Source organism: Cebus imitator, unplaced genomic scaffold (genome assembly GCF_001604975.1).
Source record: "Cebus imitator isolate Cc_AM_T3 unplaced genomic scaffold, Cebus_imitator-1.0 Scaffold761, whole genome shotgun sequence".
Taxonomy (NCBI): Eukaryota; Metazoa; Chordata; class Mammalia; order Primates; family Cebidae; genus Cebus; species Cebus imitator.
Window position 1 is genome coordinate 435,267 of NW_016108076.1, and position 9,815 is coordinate 445,081.

Here is a 9,815-nt window from a genome sequence, read left to right on the forward strand (position 1 = left end):
ACAAATGTATATATTATACTAGCAATATTTATATTATATAGATATATCGTATAGATTTATATTATAGTTATTTAGTAGTATGTATTAATAGTTATATGTATAAAACATGTCATACTGTTAATATAATATATTATATATACTATATATTATAGCATTTATAGAATTATATATAGTATAAATGTAGTTTTATGTACTATATACATAACTAATACCATATATATACTATGTATAAATATATATTATGCTATATATCTATACTACACATATTACTGTAACTACAGTAATATAATCATTATTATAAGCTAATATGACATAAAAAAGGCTACCTGCCAATTTGACTCTATTTTAACTTGGATGTTCCAAGAATTAAAGTGATAAAAATGAATCTCCACATACTTTGAATATTTCAGCCATAAATTTTAGAGAACACACATTCCCATCCAATGCCATTCTCTTCATCGAAGCATACAGGTGGTACATTTAAGTTGTGCTTTTATGTGAATTTGAAATGCTTTGGGTTTCAAAACTGCTTCAGAAAAACACCAGTTATTTTTGCTGCTAGGAGTTGAGGAATCCTTCGTATTTGAAAATATACGTTGAGATAAAGCCCCTTATTTGATGTGTCTGTCATTCACTTGTTCCAGGAGTCAATCTGGGGTGTTAACATTTGCAGTGCCGTAAATGCAAGAGTGAGCCCCCACCCCTACAGGGAGCTAAACAGACAAGTAGATGTCTAGCCCTTTCTTTTTGTAGTTTCCTCCTGCCCTTATGCCCAAAAATGTGGACACATGCCTCCCCAAGTAAATGCAGCGTTTTTGAAACTCCTCTCTTTGAAAACTGTAAACTCTCAAATGTCAACTGCCTACCTAGGATCCATGGCCATCAATTGGATCCTAACAAAAGCTCCCTCCTCTGAGGAAAACAGTTAATGGCTTCATAAGTTTCAACTCCATCACTAGTTTATCCCCTTTATAATACAGAGCTCTGGATCTCTATACAAAAAATGCCCAGAATAAATATTATGATAATAGGAAAACGAAGACCAAGCATTTTGAAGGCATAATGTCTTCTATTTTTGACATATCAACAACTAAACTAAGAGCACCTCATTTTCTGCTCAAGAAGAATAACAAGAAGTACCCTCATTTTCTACACAAGAAGGACGACTAGTGGTCAAAAGACGTACTTGTCTCTTGATTTTTCGTGCCTTGAATTCGTAGACTCATATATTTGCAATTAAAATTGTAGATCACTTACTTTAGGTTTATCACTGAGGAGAACAAGGCCATGAAAAGGAGAAGTAAATTAATTATTCAGGGTTTTCTGTTTAGTGGTAGATCTAAGTCTCTTTCTAACATATAGCCCCTTTTAGGTCTAATTTTCTTTGGTTGTGAATATGCAGTGGGAAATTAATAGCTCAAATTCCTTTGGTGTTATCCAGAAGAATTTGGTTCCTCGTGGAAACACAAGCTGCAACCACTATGCTTAAAAACTGGGAATGTTATGATTTAGCCTTCCTAGAGAATTTTGGTAGTGATTTGCCATAGTTACTGACTTTTTTATTTTTTTTTTTGAGATGAAGTTTTGCTTTTGTTGCCCAGGCTGGAGTGCAACGGCACAATCTCTGCTACTGCAACCTCTGCCTCCCAGAGGTTGTATAAATATATACATTATGTATAGATATATATATTGTGCTACATATATACTACACGTATTACTATAGTATATAATCAATCTATTCTTCTGCCTCAGCCTCAGCCTCTGGAGTAGCTGGGATTACAGGCGTCTGCCACCATACCTGCCTAATTTTTTGTATTGTTTTGTAGAGACAGGATTCCACCATGTTGACCAGGCTGGTCTTGAACTCCTGGCCTCAGGTGATCCACCCACCTCGGCCTCCCAAAGTGCTGGGATTACAGATGTGAGCCACCGCACCTGGCCAGTCTCTGACTGGTTTTGAAGCCTCCTGAAAAGAAGTAGGTGTTACAAATTTATTTTGGTTGATAAATGTGCATTGAAACTTCTCCAATTGAGTTATTGTTGACCAAGTAGATGGAAACTTGGAATGACGTACCAGGAGTAATCTCACCATCCTGCTATCCGCATACCTAAATATCTCAAAAACCAAGTCGCCAAAGCCCTACATTCCTTAGACCATGACTAAATGTTAACACTTTTGCCTGGCTGTATGTGTATAGAAATAAATATGTACCAACAAGTTCATAATTTTTAACTAAATTTAATTGTGCTTTGGAAACTTGGAACAGCTAGTAGATAATGAGTGTGTTTGGAAGTGATTGTTTTAAATTCAGCACTTAAGCAAAGATCTCTGTGAATCATCTAAGCATTTGCTTTTCATCACTCCATCAAAGTGTTTCTTAATTTTAACACAAATGGGCCTGCGGGCAGAAGACTCCTACACAAGAGGGAAAAAAACTCTTCCTAGACGTGGCTAGTATAACAACAACACAGGGACATAAAAGGAAAGAGAACTATGCTCTTGAAAGTGAACTGACTGAGCTGAATTTTTAGCCAAGCCATGTGCAGGAATGAAGTAATTTTGGTATTTCTGACCTCCTCTTCAAAGATGTTCCAAATTTCACATCTTCTGGTGTAGACAGTGTCTTGACAATGCTCCACGGTAACCTTATTCTCTGATACACCAACACATGAAAAAGTTTTGGGAGATGAATTATTTATGATGAACTTCGAAGATTGCAGGATTTCACAAGGTTTAAGTTGACAAGAGGCAAAGAATCTCCTCAGGAAAAATCACATATGAGTCAAAGTTAATGGTAGAAAGTAACCATGGTTCAGACTACCTCTTCTGTGAAAGTATTTTCTTGTATTCTCAATGAAAAGTGCTCTTTTTCTGATTTGACTTGTCAATCTTAATCTCTACAAATTCTGTCGAGTGCATAAAGGGTGAATTCTGCTTCCCACATGAAGTTGCATAGGTTGTAAGTGGTCGTAGCACGTACTTACTGACTTATTCAACACTTGTGAAGCACTTACGGTGTGCCATGAGCCATGCTTGGTGCTGAAGTTACTAAGAAAATAAAAGTCAAATAACAGAACCAGATTTTTAAAATTCTAATACAATGGTGTATGTGTTTTGATAATGTATTATCCAAACATTTATTAATAAGAAGATAATATGTCCCAGTTTGCCCATCTTACACCTGTTGTGCCAATGGAATGATTAATAGCATCCTGGTTTAGATGGCAAATCATATACTTAACCCTATTTATTAAACAACTCACACATGTCAAGCACCAGAAATACAAGGAAATTTATCCATTTAAGGAGTTGAATATCTAGTAGAGAAAATAGACAAATAAATAATTTTAATACATGTGATAAATGTTATATATTATAGATACATGTAGAATGCCTTCAAAGTTTATTTGTAGCATATCTGTTCCAGACCAGGCACCAAGAATACTTTTCAGTGTCTGAAATGGCAGGTAGTCTTAAATGAATAAAGGAATTAAGTGAAGAAAGAAAGTTCCAAATAGAAGATGTAGTTACCAAGGCAAAGGAACAAGAGAGGGTATAGCAATTTTCAAGAACTAAAAGCATTTGATCTGTCTGGAACATTGCCTGCAAGCAGGAAGGGATAGGAGATGGAACTGGAGGGGTAATAGCTGGATCATGAAGGGTCTCATATGCCATTTTAAGGTCTGAACTGAATACTGAGGCTTGAGATGTTATTGGTGCATAAAACACTGGGTCGCTTTAACTATAACATGGAGCACAAAATAGAGAGGGCATGAGTACAGAGAGATGTAAGCAGATGTTTTGGGGTGAGATTTACATAAAATCTCTTTAAGTGACCTTAATTTGGCATCAGTTTTTTTTTTCTCTCTCCTTCATTTTATTGCTTTCTGCTTGGAATAGGAATGTGATGGCTGGATTCCAGCAAACCTCTTGTGACCTTGAGGAAGAAAGTGACATGTGAATGAGCAAGCCAAAAATAATGAGTCTGGATTTTTACAACTTTGTGCATTCATCTTACTAGTTATAGATCACCTACATTTGCACTACCCCATCGCTTTTAGTCTCCTTCCACAGAGTGAACCATGATCCTCTAACTGGTGTGCATCATCCCATAACTACTTATTTTATTGCATATGAATCTAAAATAAATTTATCATCTTGCATTACATTAATTAGATGCATACTAAACTTCTGTAACAAAGAAATTCCAAAATATAATGGTTCAAAAATTCCATGTCTCATAGAGTCCAGTGATAGGCTAGCAATTCAGGCCAGATATCTTTACCCACATGGTTAGCCAAGAACTATGTTTCCTCTCTTGTTTCTTCATCATGACCTTGGGTGTCCTCATGGCTGAAGTTGACATTCTTGCATTCTAGCCATTGGAAAGGGAGAAGAGAGGGAGGGGGGATGTGCAGCTCCTTTCACATTTATGGATATAACACATTGAAGTTGTACACATAATTCTGTTCACATCATATGGGGCAGAATTTGACTCATGGCTGCACCCAACTTCCAGGGAGGCTGGATAATGTCTGCCAGTATGACCATGTACACTGCTGAATCTTGGGCAATGGGCTCTTCTCTCACTGAAAAGAGAAGGGTAGTCGGGATTCTAAGCCACAATTAGAAACTTATAGGTTTTTAACATTTATATAAATGGGTTGCATTGTGTGTATTTTTCAGTAGTCAATTTTTTTACATTTGCTATTGCATTTTTTACATTTATTCCTATTGTTACATTAAATAAATTTTACTCATTTTAATAATTATATTGAGCTCATTCATGGATAAATCATACTTTATCTGTTCATCTACTGGTAGATGAGATATAAAATTCTAGTAAACCCATCTTCTCTTGTAGTGTTGAATCAATTCAGAATCAGTCTTAGCATGTGGTAAATTACATTTTAAAATGATGGCTTCCGAGTACACCACGAGACAAGCTACTCCAGAGGTCACATAATAGAGAGGTTTACTGGCCAAGTTAAGATGCTCAAATCACATGGCTTATTAAATCAATATAAAACATAGTGAGAAGAAAAGGGAAAGATATGGCATAAGTTAATACAGCTAGGATAGGATGCAAGCAAGAGAAAGGGACCATGCAAGCTGAATTCTGTGTCTCTGTAGCATCAGTCTTTCCTCCTGATGATGGGGTTGTGAGGACCAGAGTTAAATTTTGAGGCAAGGGGGTCTTCAGATAAAAGGTGGCCAGGCCAACATATATTCTTGCTTTATTGAAGAGATCCAGGGGCAATTAGCCTGACAAGCAACTACAAACTTTTAATTGCTTTTCCTGGGCAGAGAACTTGTAGGGCCAGAATGGGTATTGCCAATGGACCACCGGTTTAAGACCTCATCACTAGTGACTGCTGCTTCATGCAGATCATCAATATTAGATGCTTCAGTGCCTCATCTCTATTTAATGAATTATAAATATTTAGATCCTCTTGATGCTTCTTTCCTTTTTATCTGTGTTTAGCATTCATATGCTCTAATTATCCATGTCTGTCATCTTATAGGTTACTAACTTATATATAATTAAACATATTAAATGAGTTTCATCAATTCCATTTGTATTTCTTATCTTCTGCAACACAATGAAATATTCTAAAATAATATGAAAATACATAGTGTAAGTTGGGGCAGACAAGAGGAGAGCCTTTACCACTAACTTCATGGCATGGCCAAGAGTAATTGTCAGATCTCTTCCAAAATGGAAGAAGAGATGAAGACATGCCTGGTTTCTTTTTTCAAAATCACCCATAAGGTAAGTCATTTTACCTCTCCAAGTGGTAAGTGAAGGGGATATAGAGAGGGCAGGAAGGTTATACAAATGCAGATAGTTCCACTTAAAAGACAACATCAGGAGTGTGGAGTATTTCCCTCTCAAATGAAGCTGGAATTCACAGATGAAGAGCCCAAACATTACCGTTATAACCTACAAGGCTGGTATCAGGGAATGTAACTTACATACGGCAGAGAAGTGGGTTTCATAATATTGAACTCCATAATTAGGCTGACTTACTCACAGTCAGTACTGGACCAATACAAGCTTCACTCTGGGGAAAAGATTTTCATGACTGAGATTAATACAGCCGATAACCTTGAGAGCAATTGGGAGCAGTGTCAGTTCCCAGATATGCATGCCCAGTTCCACATCCTAAATCAATAGTCAGGTAATTCTCTCCTCATCGGGGAGAAGTGAGTGAGGGTAGATGGAAATGAAGCAACTGGAGCAGAAAAAAAAATGTTCTTCCCGACAATTTTCAGTTTTTATCTTAATCTACTGGGTTTAGCCAGTAAATGTATGATCAAACAGGGAAAAGAAGATCATTCTATTAGGGTAGCCCCATTCTTATATTTACAAGGCCTCCTTCCTAATACCAACCATTACTCTTTTGGCTTCTTCTTGGAAGCAGTGCTAATGTAGAGAGCACCCTCCAAAGTCAAGTGTAGAGTAAACTCTCAAAAGGTTCTGAACACGTCAGAGTGGTACATTAGTTACGTTAGCTCCAAGGCCACTCCATATCAATGCTGAAATTCACTCTTTATCTATTTCCCATTACAAATTGCTCATGAGAAATTAATATTCAAAGATTAAAGATATCACTGTCAAAAATCAAATTATTTTGCCATTGTGACTTGAAGTTGAAATAAATGAGAAAGGGAAGTTTAAAGGGCAGCCTGTCTACTTTCTTATTCTACTCAGTCTATCAGCTAAAGGGGCTCTTAGCAGCACAGAAGAATTCAGTCTTTCAGAAGTTACATCTCTGGCTGCACTCTTAGAACTAATTTAGTGGTTTCAAGGTCTCAAAATATGCATAATTTTAATAACATGTCTCACTAAATGGACTACAAGATTAATAGGACATAAAATACTATCCCAGCACCTGTTTCACACCTAAAAGATATAAGAAGAAATAGTATCTACTAAATTATTTATCTCAGGCAAAATTATGTTCCTCAAACTGACCATTTTTAGTATCAAGCATCATAGCAAACCCCAATGATACCTGAGGTTAATAAGATAGAGAGAAAATCCTGGTTTCTACTTCATCAGAATGCTAATAAATCTATGCCACATGTTTAGTGTCTACAAACTGTGAATTTAAAATCAAATGGGAAAGATCTCCTAGCAAATGGTTAATGTGGATCTATGCATTTGCCATTTTTGAGTATCTAGGGGTGGGAAGCTTGGTCGGGAAAATTTATTTATGCTTATTTTTTTGTCTCTCAGACTGTGGCATTTAAGATGTTGCAGCCTTATTGCAATGTTTGGAAATTTTAATGGTGGCAGCTATGAATCCAATTTGAGATGCCTTCTTCCCTGCCCAGAATATTCACATGCTCTTAGTTTTTACTTCATCTTTGAGCCCCATGTTTCTGCCATTCTAGTGTTGCTTGGAGGGTGGCCTCTGCCCAATGAAAGATCTGCTCACTGCTCAATGTTGTGAGCAGACACATCTATCCCAGTGCCCTCAAAGGTTTTCTAGTGTTGCTTGCTGTAGAATTGCTTAAGCCTGTCATATTGGCCTCCTGGGGAGGATTTTCCCCAACTCTCTAAATTCACTCATCCAGAGAATTTGCCCTCAGCAGATTCCTGAAATGAAGCTATAGTTGTTTTCTAAAATTGTGTCCCTAGGGCCATAACAAAGTACAATAACTCAAATTATCCTCAGACAACTGTCTATTCTCGTGTGTGTGTGTGCGCACATGTGCACGTGCGTGCACGCACACACACACACACACACGAGAATGGACAGTTCCTAAAGGAGACATTTCCTAAAGGAATTTCTCCTCTTTTATCGAAGTCAGCCTATCTTTCAGTTTGCGTGTGTGTGCGTGTCTGTGTGTCTCTGTGTGTGTTTTACTATTATGCCATATGTCTCAAGCCTCTCCAATCTACCCTTGAATCCTAACCAAACCAAACTAATAAAGACATCTATTGTCAGCATGAAATTCTGTGGTTGTCTTCCTATTTGGTCAGCAATAATTTCCTTAAGTTCTTTACTTAAATTCCCTCAAAATGGCCTCTCTTTCTTGGTTTCTCGATCCTATTTGGCTTAAAAGTAATAACATCTACCACAGATTGGGTTTCAATTCTGGTATGAACTTATGTTATTTTTAAGCTCAAAGCCAATATGAAAACATGATGAAAAATGTTTAACAACTGTCTGGCAGGGAGAAGAATCCTGATTTGTAGGGTTTACTGATTTCGGTAGTGTAAAAATTATCTGCATGGCCAATTTCAAACTACCAACGTGTCATCAACCACCACAAAATTACTGAAGATTTAGCAATCTGCTTGTATGAGCTCATGCAAGCTGGACTTCACACACAACTGGGTGACCCTTTCACCCGTGACAAGCCATACAGCCAAGATATCCAAGATTAGTTTTTCTCAAGTTCTCAACATTTTATTCATTTTTCTTGAAGGAATTTGAGACAGCAATCTAGGGCTACATATATAGGACTACTTCTAAAAGTTTAAAACTGGAACCTCTGCTAGTGTTCAATAATTTGTGTGGAACTCGGTAATGCCTTGCAGCTTAAAATCAACCAGAGACGCTCTATCAACACTGGCTTAAAGACTTAAGCCCGCCTTAGCCTGACCTCCAATATTTGATCCAGGTGTAGGATCAAATCAAGATGCAGCAATCTGCATTTTCAAGACCCCATCATTTGATTAAGATGTCACCTTGGCCAATGTCTTTGCTGAAACTTGCTGAGCAGTTGCTTTTGCTAAAAGAAGGGAGGGCAGGACCAGATGATGCATGTTTAAGACCTCTGTGCAGTCCTACCTGTCTAAAATCAGTCACAATCATGTGGGCAAAGCTACATTAAGAAACTCAGTAAGGTAAAAATCCATCTCTGGCCGTAGCCTAGCATAATGTATATCATTAAAGCATAGATCTACCCACCCTGCCCACACTGAAAGCCTCTTTATTTCATATGTTCTTTACTTTCACAAAGCGTATTTCTTGCTTATTTCTCAATCTTAGGATTCAAGAGGCCATATAAATAGCATACATCTATACCAACCCATTGAATAAATGAGACAAAGGAAGACAGTAGACAGACATCAAAATATCATCCTTTTACAGTGAAACTGAACTGAAAAATATGACTTACATGTGTGGGCAAATGGGCTTCCAGATTCTGAACCCTAGAACCTAAGATATAGGCTGAGGTCACCTAATGCAGTCCTCCCCACGCCAACAGGGCAGGACTAGCCCCTATAAAACTTCTGGAAAGAAGCAGAGCATTGCACCTTCAGGCGTGGAGGCACTCTCATAAGAAAAAGAGAGAAAGAAGCCAAGCCATGCAATTTCATGTCCTTATATCAAATTCACAAATAATTTAGTCTTCTTCCTCTGGAGAAGAAAACAAGAGAAGTTTCACTAGTCAATGTATCTCTGATGGAGTAAAACATCATCATAAGGGTTTTAACTTAATCATAAACAAGTCATTGCTTCCCAATTTTTCCACTATTAAAAACAATGTGGCAGTACAAATCCTTATACCTATCTCCTATGCCATGTGCAAGACTATCCTTGGAAATATACCTAGAAGAGGATTTGCTGGATCATATTATATCATGTGGTAAATACTGTTAAATTGCTTTCCACAGTGGTTGAACAAACTAATACTTCCACCATTAGAATATAAGTTCCCATTGATCTCTATCCTTGCCAAGGCTTCATGATGTATTAAAAAAAAGACTTTTTTAATTAAAAAAAAATTAGGGTACAAAATGGTATCTCAATATAAAAATGGCTTTACTTTGTATTTCCATTTTCCTGATAAA